Raw genomic sequence first — 17,118 nt, 5'->3', positions numbered from 1 at the left:
CTATCCACATTGAAGCACAGCTCGAATCCTGTGCAGAGATCATATTGCAGTTTATCAGATCACATTGCAGTTTATCGCAATATGTGTTTTTTATTTACCTTTTTTTGAAGGTTCATTTTCTGTTTGCTTGGCAGGACACAAATAGGGTACAGTACCTTAGGAAAAAGTGAAAATTTTAGTTTAGGCTGCCTTATTTAGCTCAAGCACACCTGGCAGCAATACACTTTCTTCAGCACTCTGAACAGTACTGAGAGGAGAAACACCACCTGTCATGGAAGTATCTCTGTGACACAAGGTAGAAAGGCAGTGACTTCTGATAAATAATAAAGTTTATTAAGGGTTCAAATCCATCTTCAAGATACTTTCTAAAAAGGATGTAAGAAGCTCATTTCTCACAACTTTTGGAATAGGACTTAACAGTAGAGAAAATTGATAATGTTAAATCTGATTTTTCAAGCAATCAGTAAACCTTGCATAATGAAAATGTGTTGTTTTGTATATATGATTAATTTTTTAGAGATAAAACCTAGTGTATGTTCACTTTCTTTGATTTGACAATGAACATATTTCATATCAAATTCACTTGCATATGCATGATGGGCACAATTTATTTTATTTATTTTTTATTTATTTTATTTTTATTTTACATTTGTTAACCGGGCTAGTCTGGCTGGATACATGTCCATTTTCAGCAGAGGCCCGAGGAGAAAAGCTCCACTATCATGCTATAAACTTTATACTTTTGGTGTAATCATCACGACTCCTCACATATCCCAACTATGTGTTTAAGACCCTTATGTCTTATGAAATATGTATATAACATAAACTGACCTGTATTAATAAGCACCTTCATCTGCATATTTACTTGTGGAAAGAATGACCTTTACATAGGAACGCATTCCAAGACATAATTACAATCTCACACATATAGGTCTCTCTGAAGTGTATCTTCATTTCATCAGATATCACTATGTCAGATTTCCATGGTGGAAAGTTTGTTCCACTATGGCAGTATCAGTTAATAGATTAATGTGCAATTTTTGCAGCCTTTATCCAATGGATTCCATTCCCAGCTGTTACAATAATATTTTAAGATTGGGGTAAGCCCCAGTATATTTTGTCATAATTTAGCATCTTCACCTTCCAAAGAGCAAACTTCAAAAGCTATGCAAGTAACAGCTATTGCTGAATGTTGGAACCTGTTATGAGTAGAGCATCACACATGGCTTAGTTTAATGTCATGTTTCACACCTTCACTGCTATCTACAGCAAGTATTGCCAGTGTATCTGCCAAAGAGTGCATCTGCTTTCAATCATTCAGATACAGTTGACAGGTCTGTGCATCTTTGCACAATACCAGTAACACACAAGACTTGAATTACTCACCAATTCAGACATATTTTGTTAGCTTGAGTTTTGCAGACATGGGTGATGAGGAAGAGAATAGTGCTAAGTTTTGAGCACAAGGTGGGGGGGGGGTTGAGGAGTCCAGGATATTTGTGGCACTCCTTGTGAAGTGCTACAGCTGTATGCAGCTGCAGGAGGATTATATCGGTTCTCAATACAAGGCTGAGACTTGGGATAGCTTAGCCAAGGCTGTCTCCAATTCAACTGGCATTCCACACACTGGGGAACAATGTCATCACCACTATAGTGACCTTATAAAGCACAGATAGGACCCCCTAAGGCGATGGGAGGCTAAATTTAGGACTGGAAACACCCCCAGTTGTGTAAATATACTGACCCATATCTTGTCTGTGATATGGCAGTAAATATCTAGCCAGCCAACGTAGTTGCTCATTATGCTTTCATACATATTTATTTTCTGTACAGCTGCAGAGGTGATAGCTGCAAATCATGAGGCACACCAGGAAAGATTAACACACCTCAGAGAGGCATGAGTTAAGTATGAATCAAGTAGAAATTCAAGCCATAATGTTGTTTTCATTCCCAAAAGCACTATCATCTCAAGCAGGCATACCTCATCATTCATACCAAGCATGTATGCCTTCCCCAATAAATATTAGGGCTTCCATTAGACAATTAGAATACTAGCTTTACTGTAGTGTCATTAATGCTTCTTATATACTTTCTTCCCATTTGCCTGTGGGCACGAGTGCACTTTAAACATTTCCCCTCTCCAACATTACCACATCATTGTAACACATTTTTGAATACCAGTTCCTCCATTTTACTTCCAGTCATGCTGGTTTGTTTCCCTGTATTTGCCCATAAATATGTCTGGGCTATAGTGCATGCCCATATATGAACACTGCCTAGATGTGATCCATTTTGTTTACATTGTGTGGTAGTGCTTGCAGGCACCTTTCCATGGCCGTGAGCACTATTGCTGGCTATGGAAAAGTGCTTGCAACCATGTAGGTGCAATGAGCAGCATGCATATTCAATTAGCTGTTCTGCTCATTGCACTAACACACTTAAATTGTGTAGGCTTAGGAAGTGTACACAATTGTTATTGAATCCCAGGGGGTATGTTATAACTGAGAATATTTGTTAAAAAAATTATAATAAGGCTATAAGTAAGTAAGTAACTATGTAAGTTCTTCTGTAAAGTAGTAAATTTCTAATATAAATTTTTCTTTTTCTTTAGCAATTTTATTGGACTTGAAATTAGAAATTAGCTCAGTTGCCACAAATATCCTGGACTCCTCAACCCCCCCCTTTTGTGCTCAAAACTTAGCACTATTCTCTTCCTCATCACCCATGTCTGCAGTACTGTACGTGTTTATTTTCTATATTCAAGTGTTTTAATGTTATAAATGACAATATATTCTATATTTATTTCTTAACAGATGGCTCTGATGTTTGAAACTTCTTTATTTTGTAGCATGTATTGTGTTTTACTAAACCTGCAGTATTTTTGCATTTCATTTTTGATGACTGTTGATGATTCAATAACATTTATACAAAAATTAAAAGACAACAGCATCAAAAAATAATATGGGAGTCCAATGTTGGTCGGGCAAGGTACATAATGAAAGAGACAGTAGGGGTTGAAGAATTACAAATATATTTACAAGGTGCTCGTTGTATTGTGTGTTAGCAAGGGTTACACAGGTGTCAGTGTAAATGGCATGTGTTGGCACTGGAAATTGAGTTTGCTTGAAAGTTAGAGTATTGTAACATTTTAGTTATTTATTTGGTGGGGGGGTTTGCAGTAGTTTGGGGCTAGGAATGAGAAGCTGTGGTCAGCACAAGAAAATTTAGAGGTAGGTGTTAGGAGTCTAATTTCTACGTTCATATAGCTTCTGAGGTTGTGGAAGGGTATGGTTGCAATCAGTTTCATGCTGAGTGTCTTGGTTAACTAACTTGAAAAGTAGGGAGCCTTAGAGGAGGTGTGATTAACCTTCTGCAGGTAGTTAGTCAGTTTTTGATAGGGTAACACAGCGAGGTTCCATACATGGAGATTCTGTCACAGATTATGATACAGTTCAGTTGAAGTATTGCTGTATTTTTTGCATGAAGTTGTGGGAAAAAGTGCTAAATCAAATGCCTGTTGGGGGAATGGACACCTTTACCAATGGCAGGTCTTGCATGGCGAGAGAGATATTGGAATAATTTTTATGCCAAAGTCACAAGTAATTAATCTTAGACCTGAGTTTTTAATTGTGTTCCTGAAAGTTGACGGACTGGTTAAGCCAAATCCTGATGTATCTAAAGGATATTATTGTTTCTAAGGGTTATTGTACTAGTCAGTGATTTGTGGTGTTTTAGGGCATGTTGCTTTACTTTTCTTAATGCCAAAGATTATATCTTGTTGTTGTTTTTGTGTTTAGTGGTGAGACAATTGTTAACATAGAGAAGGTCTAAATGTGATTGATTTTGTATGTCTAGGTAATTTGGATAAGATTTGTAAATTATCAGTGTATAGTAGGAATTGGACTAGATGCAGGTCAAGTGGGAGTTTGTTTATGAAAACACAAAAGGACAAAGGAACCACTATAAAGCCTTGAAGGTTATTAGAGTATATTTGGGGAGGTTGAGAAAGGGAAGGGTATATATTTGCTTGTAAAGATCTGCACGTGACAAAATCTTGTAACCATTGTCTGGCCTGTGGACTGATTCAAATGTCTAATAGGTGAGTCAGTAGGATGGAGTGATTGACCATGTCAAAGGCACAAGTTAAATCAATGAAGATTGGTGTCCTTTATCCATGCCACAGAGAATGCAGTCTGTCAGAGTCCATGGACCAATCATAGTACTTCTCCCAGGCCAGCATCTGTGCTGTTTATTAGAAAGTAAATTATGTTTTTGGAGGTAGATGAAGAGCTACTCCCTAATAAGTTTTTCCAGGATTTTGCCCAATATGACCAGTACTGGGACTGATTCTGGTTGGTTTTAGAATGTTTGGCAATGGTCTGATGTAGGTAGAATTCCAGATTTATTGCATTGTGTTTATTGCTAGGAGAAGGTAATATATATGGGAGCTAGACGAGTAAATGAAAATTCCCTGCAGTGGTATATGAACCTCAAACAGAGACTGTCTATGATGGTGGGAGGGAGACATATTTGTTTCTGCAATGCAAGCAATCTGTTTAACTGTTGCTCTGCTGAAGTAAAAGAAGGTGTATATATGTATTGTGTGTGTGTGTGTGTGTGTGTGTGTGTGTGTGTGTGTGTGTGTGTGTGTGTGTGTGTGTGTGTGTGTGTGTGTAGGAAAATGGCTTTGGGGGGTGTTTTGATGGAGGTAAGGGTAGGTTGAAGAATTCACTGAGGAAGTCTGGTGTGGAGAAAATGGTGGAATGGCGAGGTATGTTTCCCCGGGAAGAGGTTTCTTTGGGGTGTAATTTCTCTGTTATGTTTACTTCTTGGCAGAATTGTTTGGGTTTGTGTAGCATGAAGGTTTGCCTGGATGACATGTATATGACTTTGTAACTTCTAAAAACCCATTAAGTGATATGGTTGGTATGTGTGAATGGAGTTTGGAGAGGTTGTTTAACAATTAGGGTCTACATTATATCAACTTTAGGGGTATTTTCTTTTGACATTTTGAATGTAGGTTATAGGGCAGTGATCACTGGACAGTAGGGGGATGTGAGGCAATGGAGGTGGTGTTACCTGGGTGCTAGGTGATTTTGAGGTCAATAAGAGTCTGAGTTTGTTAGGTTCATGCATTGGTTGTATTAGGTTGAGTCAGCTAGGAATTTAGATAATATCTTGTGAAGATGAACTCTGGAAGTTTAAGCTGGAATCCCTGAGTATAATGCTGTATTTGTTTTGTGGAGAGTTAGCCATAATGTTTTGTATTAGCAGTTGGAATTTGACTAAGACGGAAGATTGTGGGGGGGTATGCTATGGCTAGATATATATATAGTTTCTGGACATAGATTATAGTGTAGGTAGCAGCCAGTTAGATTCATGGGTTGAAGTAGTATTGGCTCGGATCACAACAGAAAAGTTAAGCATAGATTTGTATAGGAGCATTAAATCTCCACCTACCCTATTACTTGGTCAAGAACTAAATATGTTTATCCTGGATTCTGTGATTCCAGATATGTCTAGTGTGAGACTGATGACCAGAGGCATAAGTCTAATACATTTGGTATTAGGCAGGGAGCCTGTAAGAGTGTGGTTGTTTTTGTACTGTAAGTGACTATTTGAAGAACAACTGGATTGGACATTGTACATTGTTGGTAAGGTTATTAAGAAGGTGAAGATGCTGAAGCAAAGTAGTGAGAATGTTGTAGAAATGTAATGGAATAATCTGCCCATTGCAATGAGGAGTGTTAACCTCACAGTGGTAAGGCCAATTCTGGAATGTTCTTCCCGGTTCTAGTAGTCATAAAAATGCTGATTGAATTCCGAGACATCCTGCAGTAGAGTTTCAGTCAATATGAGCAATAAATTCTGAGCCAACAGCATGCAAAGAGTGGAAGATGGAAGTGAAAGAAGCTAGAACATGTGAGAAAGGTGAGGTTAAGAAGAAATTACACAGAAGGGAAAGAGACATATCTGTAAGTTGGAAAGGGGCATCTCACTGCTGACTTGTAGAAATGTTTTTCCACAAGTATGGTACATTCTTGAAAGATATGGAGAAGGTGTAGCTGTTCCAGGTATACTGGGGTTAGTGGTAATATGCATAGGGACATTATCAGCTCTTGCCCTTGTTCTTTCAACATCTTTCTTCTGCCATATTTTCACAATGTATATTCTCAGTCATTTCTCTTTTTTGAAAAAAAAATATATGGTTCATATACCCAAGGAAAGAAATGCAGCATACCTTGCCATACCCTTCTTTCCACATAATAGTACTATCGCTGATGTTTATTCCTCCATTCTCTGTAGAGCTGAGATCTATGTTGCCTATATTTACACAATGAATGGTACCATTTGGGAACATCTGCTGGTTATCAAAGCCATAAATTGCTGGTGGGTCTCCACTGTCATCAAAAAATACTTCTTGTCCTGCTTTGTTCCTAAAGTGGACTTTTTTCACATAATAGAGGAGCTAAAGAAACAGAGAATACTCCATTAAATTTCCAGCATTATCTAATACTCTTGTATGGTATACCAATCAAGGTCACTTCACTCCACTTGCATCTGCTTAGTGCAAGTCAACCCATTTATAAGAAGACTTAGTCTTTGGTGTCTGCATAACCAAAACAATAGAATAAGCTTTCTCATAGTATGTGAAAACTTACTTTCCAAGTAAGCCTTTAAAATGCTTATTAGCCTCACCTTATCCTCTGACCAAAACCCTGTGGTCACAACAGTGGTATTACTTGACATACCTAAACAAGTGCAAGCCCTCCATTACTCTTGTAATCATTAGGATCATAGGAAGTTGCTAAGCTATTGAACCTGAGGCCCTTACAAGCCTAACCAAGAATTTAGCCCATGTTCCGACAAGTCATCATCCGATGCCCCTGTCCAGCAGGGACACAGGTGGAATCCCAGGGGTGTGTTTTCTGTTCCCATCCAGTTATAGGATCATAAGAAGTTACTAGGCTATTGGAAGTCTTTCTGGTAACTCTTCTCCAGGTAACTTTTGTCAGTCATCTATGTACCTCACTTTCACCAATTCAAAAACCTGGCCTCTCTCTTTCTACATAGAAATATTGAAAGCCCTGTCACTATACTCAATCTTACAGGCTACTAAGAGGCAATTTGTGCCTGGCTTACAGAGCAGTCTCTGTTCTGCCTAATGGAAATGCTGCAGATCTGCAAATCATATGTGACAAGAGCCACTTGTTTCAGGGATCGTAACCTAACCTGTGACATTAGAACATGCTGGAGAGATAGATGCATCTCCCAGAGATTGCCGTTCCTCTGGAATAAACTCCCAATTCATGTGAAGTAGATCTCCTCAATGACCCTATTCAAATTCAACCTACACAATTGGATGGGAGACTGAAATTTCACTGGGGGTGGCACCCATGTCCCTCAGTAGTCAGTGTTGATCATAGACTTGCTATGGGAATGCTGACCATCTAACCAAGGTCAATTAGGGAACACGGGTATAACATGACTACGCTTGTAAAAGCCCTAGGGCCATTAGGCTAGTAGCTGCCTATCAACCTATGAATCTATGACCCTCTCTGTTGTTTTCACTGACTTCCTGTCTCCACACTGTCACCAGTGCCACCTTTGTCACTGTTCTTATAACAAAAACCCTTATACTATCCCCTTCCCATTGCAAACTCTTACACTATCCCCCTCCCATTGTGATCTCTTATACTATTCCCCTCCCACTTCACTCATCTTTTCAATCATCACCCCACCTCATTTCTGTACTTTGGCTTTAAGCAAAATTACACAGTTTGCTGCCAGTACGTCTTCTCACTCCCATCATTTGTCTTCCAGTTTTTCCATGAAGTCTACTGCACACTGACCCACGTTTCTTCTGCTTGATATGATAGGTCTCTGCTGCCTTGCAGCTGCACCATAATAACATCTCACAGAACTCCCCTTGGCCGCTGAGGGGCAGGTCTACTTTCTGTTGTCTGATATTCTATACATTAGTGTTATATACTCATTAACAAACACGAATACATATCATAAATGTAACCTACTCTATCTGTGGATTTATGTTGCATATTACACATTATTTGCATAAACCAGGAACAATACATGATTGACTGTTAATCCATCAGCAAGTCTGGGTATATACTAATGCTGTGGCATCATACATGAAGTCAATACACATTATACATACTCTTCTGTTACACTTATTTTTGCTTCACCATTAGAGTGGCGAATATCACATTACAGTTATCTCTGAATAAGTTTTTTTTACTTGCTTTTACAAAGCATACTATATGCACTGCTGATCAGTAGTTATGACATTTTAGTTATTTTTATTTGTATCTTGTTTTACAATTTAGTGATCAAGTATGTGGGCTGGTCTAGTGACCCTTTTCAGCCACAACTAAGGAACAGTACAGTAAACATTTTAAATTACAGTAATAGAATCATAGAAGTTTAACATTTAATATACAGTTACCAGACAGATTGCAGAGAAATAATAAATAAAAACTGCACATTATGTACAACAGTAAACAATGCAGATAACATTGTTGCCTCACAATAAGAGGTTCTCCAGTTCAATTCTTGGCTGGGGTGCCTTCCCCACCAAATCTGCATGTCCTCCCTGTTTTGCATGGGTTTCCTCCCACATTCCAAAGACATGCAGCAGGTGGATTGGACACTCTAAATTTTCCATAGGTGTGAGTGTGCAGGTGCAAGTATGTGGTATGAAACAGCAACCATGGCAGTGCTACCCACCCAGCGATGTGAATCTTGGCTCTAATGGATTGTCACTTTTGAAGTGACACCCTGACCCCATGTGCAAAAATGGGAAAAGGGGTTGTGTATGGATGGATGTCTACCCATCACTGTAAACTCAGGACTAGCTTGTGTCGTGAAACTAAGTGCACTTATATTGATTTTGTATGTTGCTGCTTAAGCTTTGTTTTTGAATGTTTGAAGGTTTTCTATATTTTTGTATCAGTAGGTAGCTGACACCATGCAGCAGGTCCTATTCTAGAGTGGGTATTTTCTACTATGGGTAGTTTATATCTTGGCCTGGTCAATGTCTGTATACTTTCTAGACTGTTTCTTTACTTGGAGTAAATGTTTGAGAGGGGGGAAAATACACACCTTATAGAATTCTGAAAATCAGTACATTATGGAGAAAGGTGGCTCTGTTACTAAGCAGTGAACCTTTTCATAGAAGATATAGTGATAGCATCTTGTATCCAGAAACACAGCTAATGTAAGTATTTTATTTTCAGCTATTTGAGTTTGTTGAGCATGTTTTCCAAAATAAAGGGTAATAATGAGGTGGGTATATTCAACCTTTTGAATTAGAAAATGATTGGCTATAGCTTGGCTTGCGGGTTCATATTAGAAGCTCGAAGGTCCTGTTCAGAGAATACGAAAAGAGCGGCATGTATTGAGCAAACCACAAAAACAGAGAACGTTCAAAACCCGGAAATTTGAAATGTCGATTCTCATAGTTGGCCTGTCTCTATAAGGTAAGTGTGCAATAGTTACAGACTTTAGGGTTAGGGTGCAGGTTAAGGTAAGTGCATAGATAGGTAATGTATGTAAGTTTTAATGTAGGGTTAGAAATAAGGTTTCGTTAAGTTTATGCGTGTGGATTATTTATTTTGTTTGGGTATATCACTGTAGGGTAAGTGTGCGATAGTTACGGACCTTAGGGTTAGGGTGCGGGTTAAGGTGAATGCATAGATTTGCCCCGGGATTCATGAAGCTCGGCGCAAGGCCGGTGTAAGGCCTGCGCCGGCGGTGCAGTGAATAGTCGGCGTAGTAGCGCCATATGCATAGTAATGAGTGCGCGCCGCAACCACAGACACATGCGTAGGTTACGTGAGCGAGCCCAAGTAGGATGCGTCCGGAGGCGTGGCTAAGCCGGCAGGCGATGAGCAACCTAAAGTGCTGATTTCCACAGGCCGCCCATAATAGTAATGGCACCAGCCAGGGCCCGTGCAGAATGAAACGCACGCAGAGTATGCAACATAGTACCCGTCCCAACAAAACGGAGAAGCAAACACAACCCACGAAGCCCTAAGTGTACCCGTCCAAGGAACAAAGGATACGCGTAATACCGTGTTCGTCCCACAATGCATTGTCAGTGGGCATACCCAGAGAAGGTGTACCGCAGCATGTCAGCGCGCCGCACCGACATAGGAGTAGCGACTAAGGTTACCACCTGTCCCACTTTGCGAGGGGCAGTCCCTCTGTGGGCAGTTGTGTCCTGATAAAAAATATTAAAAATGGCAAATGTCCTGAGATTGTAGGACATAATTATGTCCCATATTTTATGTAATAGTTGCATAAAATAGTTATTTCTGTATCTAAAATACCTAAATGTTACAAGAAACAGAATAAGCAACTAAACTGCTACAAGAATAAGCTTTTATTTAGGCAAACAAGTTAAGTTCGATGCTTTGTACTGACCGTGGGTATGTGTCGACCTGTAAAATCTGATGTGTGTCCCGAAAATGTCCCACTGTGGCCATTTGAAAAGGTGGCAACCCTAGTAGCGACATGGGCATGGTCACCAGGGTTACCAACTGTCCCACTTTGCTATGGACAGTCCCTCATTTGACAGTTGTGTCCTGCCAAAAATCGAAAAATGGCAAATGACCTGAGATTTCCTGACAAAAATATTCCCTCAATATACCTTCAATAGTAGCATAACACATATATTTTGTATATGAAACACATACATGGCATAAGAAACAGAATAAGGAACCCAAATGCTATGAGAATAAGCATATATTTTGGCAAAAAAGTGAAGTTCTGTCATCTCTACTTGCTGTGGGTATGTGTTGTCCTGCAAAATCCGATGTTTCCACAAAAGATGTCCCACTTTGGGCATTGGAAAAGGTGGCAACCGTAATGGTCACCAGCAGTAGTGAGAGTACACAGCCGGGTAGCCGTGTCGACATAACAACAAGAAGGAACCAAGATACCCTAAACACAGGCAAACATGTGCATAGCAACATGTACCACACCCAGCAACGTGTTCGTCGCATACACAGGACGGCGTATGTCTAAGCGTAATATCCAGAAGCAGAACCCATGCATGCAAATGTAATACACAATAGCCCCATTATAGCATGTAACCCCCACCCATGTACGACTGTGCACCCATCCCAGCTAGCAGCCTTGCGCAGCTACACACCTACACACAATGGGCATACCTGAAATGTGGTAAGAAGTATTGTCTTAGGCAGTGCCACGCGGGCAAATATGTACCCCACATGTTACCAACCCACCTCAGGTACAGATATGCAAATGGCTGCATGTGAATGTGTCAGCAGAATGTGTACATCCCGCATGTGGTATGGACCCGTCCAAACCCCATAGGCTTGCACACGCCACGGTGCACATAACTGTACACATGTGGACAAGTCGGGATGTTCAACCACCGTACTCATGATTAGCTATGCAGACATGTCAAACACATATAGCAGAACATGTGCCTACCAAACAGGACGTCCTAACAGGGTGCCACAGGCACAGAAGGGGAAGGTGGGACATCACATGTGGAGAGTAGCGTTGCCGGACGGCCAAACACCCACGGCCAAGGCAAAGGACGGAATAACATGCATATGGCCGGATGGATGTTGTTAGAAAAATATATATAGAAACACATATGAAGTGCCAGTTTAGAAGCAAAATAGTATATAATGCATTGTATTCTACTGTACAATATGGCAGTAGAAATGATCTTGCATGTAATTGGCTGAAGCTTAGCTGCAGTGTGATTGAACTCTGACCCTGGCAGTAACCAGTTCAGCAGGCTTATGTCTTTCAGCATTAACTATCTGCTGGGTTAGAGAAAATAAATGTATGTACATGTATATCTTCCTCCCTTCCACTGAGGAGGATGGCCTTGTGAGCTCTATCGAAGATAGAGTACAACTCCTTACCAGAGAGACAAAGGAACGTATTAAGAAATGAACTGACTATTGTATCTGAACAGTCCAGGGTCCTTGAAAGAGCAACAATTACAGAAGGACACTGTAATTGACCAGGTGCCTTGCAAGGCTGTGGTATTCTCATGGGAAAACATTTTAAAAGCATTACCTCAGCACCCTCGTATGAATAGAATATTGCGGACCATAGTGATGTAAATGCCCTGTGACTGACCACGTCAGTAAGGTGGGCAAAAGCTGATTGCAAACACTATATAAACAAATTGCTTCCTGTATAGAGTCAGACAAAACTCTTATACTCATACTGTATAGTTTTTTGCCTCCCGGTGTACACTACTAAAACGTTGTGAACCTGAGCTTCCTGTGTTATTGACTGTCATTTAGAAAAGCCTACTGATTTCTACAATCTGGTTTTAACAACTTATTTGACATTGTGGTCCTTCTTAGCCGGTATTCCCTTGGTAGGCTACAGGTCAGAGTGCATGGGTGGTAAGAAATCTGCGCAGGAGAAGTTGCCTAAATGGTTCTTCTTGAGTGAAAAGACCTCCGACTGAATTGTTGTGTGTAAAGAGGCTGTCCACTGTCTGATCTGTGGCTGAAAAGTGGAAAACTGGATCCCAAGAAGAAAACGTGCAGTCATAAACGGGAGGCTCAGGTAAGGAGAGTTTGCCTCTTTGTCTCTGTTGTAGATCAGGGACCAGGCTACATTGTGTTTTTGTTAACAGTTGTGATAGCAGGTCGAAGACCAATTCAAGTAGTGTTACATTTGGACATAGATCAGGGGAACACAGAGTAGAGTAAATAGTCATTGTAGACACTACAGTGGATACAGGGAAGGAGATACCATGTGGTATGAGAGAAGGGTTACGTAACAGTCGTTTAGAAGACATGGGAAATGGTAGAGATCGCCATCCAGATCCTTTGACGGATGATGGTGATATGCAATTAGTGCATTAAGAGATCGCCGATCCGCTGGCGGATGATAGATGAAAGTATATGCAGTGCAGAGAGCAGATAATGTGAGATATTTTGCAAAATGGGGTAATAAATATGACATGGATGGTATATTAGACAAAATATCGTTAGTAAAACATTGGAATCACTTAAAATGTGACGCAGATGTTCTAGGGTTACCACCTGTCCCACTTTACAGTCCTCTTTAAGTTGTGTCCTGCAAAAAACTGAACAAATAAATGTCCTGATATCTTAGGACAAAAATATTTCCTATATTTAATAGTAGCATAAAACAGTTATTTTGTATCTGAAACACCAACATATTATAATAAACAGAATAAGCAACTCAAATGCTACAAGAATAAGTTTCTATTCTGGCAAAAAGTAAATTTCTGTCCTTTGTACTGGATGTTTTGCCCTGCAAAATTCCTACCAAAATGTCCCACTTTGGGCATTTGAAAAGGTGGCAACCCTAAGATGCTCAGGCTAAAAAACAGCGACATTTGGGTATCCCTCAAGCACATAGATGGATTGAGGTAGTGAACCGAAGGGAACAGAAGACTAAAAATGCGAAAGCATCATATGTAAACAAAGAAGATAATAATACAGTAGTAGCGATGGTCCCCCCCCTCCACCCCCTCCGATACCACATCCAGGATATGAAGCGGGAGGGCAGGCTAGTCCCCCCCACGTAATCCTGTGGCAACAGAGGTATCACAACAACCATTTGTAAGAGAAGCTATTGAAACTACATCCCGAACACGTAAAACACCTAGGGACACTCAACTAAGAAGAGAGTCACTAGAACAGAGTGAGGAAATCTGTCAATTAATTGAAGTACCGAACCCTCAGGCAGGACAGGAAGGCCAGGACCCAACTCCCCTAGTGTATAGACCGTGGACACTGGAAGATATCTGGAAAGTTACAGAGGGAATTCCCCATCCACAAAGTAATCACTATTCACCATGCAATACCCCTCTATCTCCTGTTAGAAAAGCAAACGGGGAATGGCGGATGGTACAGGATTTACAAGCTGTAAATCATGCAATAATACCTAGGGTACCGATGGTGCCAGACCCACACACTATATTGAATGATATGAACCCGCAACAGAAGTATCTTACCGTGGTAGATATAAGCTATGCTTCCTTTTCAATACCTATACATCCAGATAGTCCGTATTGGTTTGCATTTACATTCAGGGTAACAGATACAGCCATACCCGGCTACCGCAGGGATACTGTGAAAGTCCAACGATATTCGCACAGGAGATGGCTAGCAACCTGCCGGGGTTTACTCCACCCGGGGGCAGTCAAGTTCTACTTTATGTGGATGACATCCTGCCTGCGGCCCCTACCCAGCAGCAATGTAGGGAAGATACAATAGCATTATTGAAATATTTAGCAGAACAGGGACATAAAGTAAACAAGCATAAATTGCAACTTCGGAGAATACAGGTCAAGTACCTGGGATATGTGGTATCCAAGGAGGGTAGAACATTAGATGAAGATAGGAAGGCAGCAATTTCACAAGCACCCAAGCCAACTACCAAGAAGGGAATGATGTCCTTCCTGGGACGACTAACTTTTGTCGAAGCTCGTTACCAAACTATGCTTTTGAATAGGCTCTATTGTCTGCTTTAATCTTTAATACACATATGGCAGCACAAGATATACTACACTGGATTTCAGTAGCAGAAACAGCTTTCTGCAGACTAAAACGATTGATAGCTTCAACATCTGTTTTAGGTCTCCCGAATTATCATAACAGATGTTTTCAGACTGTAGATTGTAAGCAGGGATATATGACGTCAGTCTTGATGCAACAGCATGGAAGTAAGCAACGCCCCATAGCTTACTACTCATCGCAGTTGGACCCAGTGGCACGGTCATTGCCACATTGTGTACAGGCAGTTGTTGCAGCAGCCATGGCAGTACAGGCTTCGGCATCAATGGTATTATTCCACCCTCTCACTGTGAGAGTGCCTCATGCAGTTGCAATAATTTAGCTGCAAGAGAAAATAGCATTCCTGCCCCGTGCTAGACATCTTTCTTGTTCGACCATACTCCTGAGTCAACCTCATATGGTGATTGAACGTTGTACAACATTAAACCCATCAACGTCACGTCCGACACCTGTTTATGGCACACCACACAGTTGCCTACAGGAAATGGAGCAAATAACTTTACCCAGACAGGATATTACTGATATACCCTTAGATGATGCAGAGGTGACAGTTTATGTGTACGGATCATGTAGAAAGGGTCCTACAGGAAAGAATCAAGTAGGTTATGCAGTAGTTACTGATATTGAGATTGTAGAAGCACAACCCCTGCAGCATAACTTGTCTGCTCAAGCAGCGGAATTGATAGCTTTAACACGTGCTTGCACTCTAGCGAAAAACAGATGTGTGGACATAAATACCGATAGTCCGTATGCTGTCTCTACAGTGCATGTTTATGCGCAGCAGTGGAAGAATAGGGGAATGATAACATCCACTGGTAAACCGATTAATCATGCGCAATTGATCTTGAATGTATTAGATCCCATTCAGTTACCTACTAAAGTAGCTAATTGTAAATGTGCAGCTCATACAAAGCAACAGGATAAGATTACGAAAGGTAATGCATGAGCTGATGCAGCTGCAAAACAAGCAGCCTCACACTCAGAAACTTTCTTTTTGAATGAGGAATGACAATCCTCAGAGATTCTAGATTTAGAAATGTTAGAAACAATGCAAACATCAACTACGAAAGCAGAAAAGCAGACGTGGGTAAGACGAGGAGCAATCCTTGAAGACGGACTGTACATCTCCAAAGTGAGAAAGCCAATATTAACGCCTAATTTATTTAGATATGGCATTGTTGAGCCATGGGCAGAGCCATGTCTCAACAGGGGATGGTACAGTTGGTTAACAGAATATTCCTAACATAACATACGGAATTAGGAACCACATACAAACATTTTGAGCAGCGTGTCATATTTGCAGTAAACATCATGCACAGGGAGCATTCCAACCGAAGCGAGGGAGTTACCCTACACCACCATATCCGTTCCATACTATTTGTATGGAGTTTATAGTGCTGAATAAATGTGAAGGGAAGAAATACTGTTTAGTGATTATAGATATGTTTTCAAAATGGGTGGAAGCATTTCCAACCAGGAATCTGGATGCAGCAACAGCGGCAAAGGCCCCAGTAAAATAAAGTATCCCTAGATCTGGCATACCGGAAAGAAGCTACAGTGACAATAGAACACATTTTGTGAACCAGACAATCCAGCAACCTGGGGGATTCTTTGGGATTTCCTTGAATAATCATTGACGTACCACCCACAGTCAGCATGACTGGTGGAGAGGTACAATGGGATTTCGAAATAAGTTGAGGAGGTTGATGAGTGACACCCAGACGAATTGATTTGCTGTCTACCTCTAGCATTGCTGAGCATGACAACAGTTCCAAATGTAAAGGGTTTGACCCCTTTGAAGTAGTATTTGGAATGGCATATTATGTGCCACAGTGTAAAGCTCACATGCCTGCAGAGCTGGAGGTCGATGGCTCATTAGCCAGTTACATGAGAGGATTGTTAACCAATAACACTGTTTTGCAGTTAAACTCTTTTCAGATAAAGAACAAACGAAGCCGGACGCAGAGCTGACTCCAGGATCCTGGGTGTGGTTGACTGTTATCCAAACAAGTAACCGGACGAGTCCAACGCGGAAAGGTCCGTACCAGGTACTGTTGGCAACGCCTACTGCAGTAAAGGTTATGGAGAGGTCGCCCTGGGTTCACCTGACCCTTTGCAAACCGGTAAAGAATATCCAGTCTGATTTACATGTCGTAGCCCATATACCACAGAGACAGAATGACCAGGGCAGAGTGTATAACAATACAAAGCAACCCCAAAGACATTGGTTTACTGTCCTACTGATCATACACCTATTAACCATGTTTGTGGTGACTTTCCTTTTGCTGGGATCTTTCCTGCATATAACTACACAGATACAAATAATGAGACGTGATGAACTGGCCACAGATTGGCATCCAAACCTCAACACATACCTAGCCATGAAGCGTGTGCATGTAGAGACTATGAACATTTCAAATTGCTGGGTTTGTACTGCCATACCTACAGCATATGGAGGATATTTGATGTCTGCTGTCCCCTTGGGGATAAATTGAGACTTCTGAATATCTACCTTTTGATACAGGTTCTGTGAGATCACAGGACAAAG

This window comes from Protopterus annectens, chromosome 3.part1 (genome assembly GCF_019279795.1).
Source record: "Protopterus annectens isolate FY-2018-M chromosome 3.part1, PAN1.0, whole genome shotgun sequence".
Taxonomy (NCBI): Eukaryota; Metazoa; Chordata; order Ceratodontiformes; family Protopteridae; genus Protopterus; species Protopterus annectens.
This window is presented reverse-complemented; position numbering follows the sequence as displayed.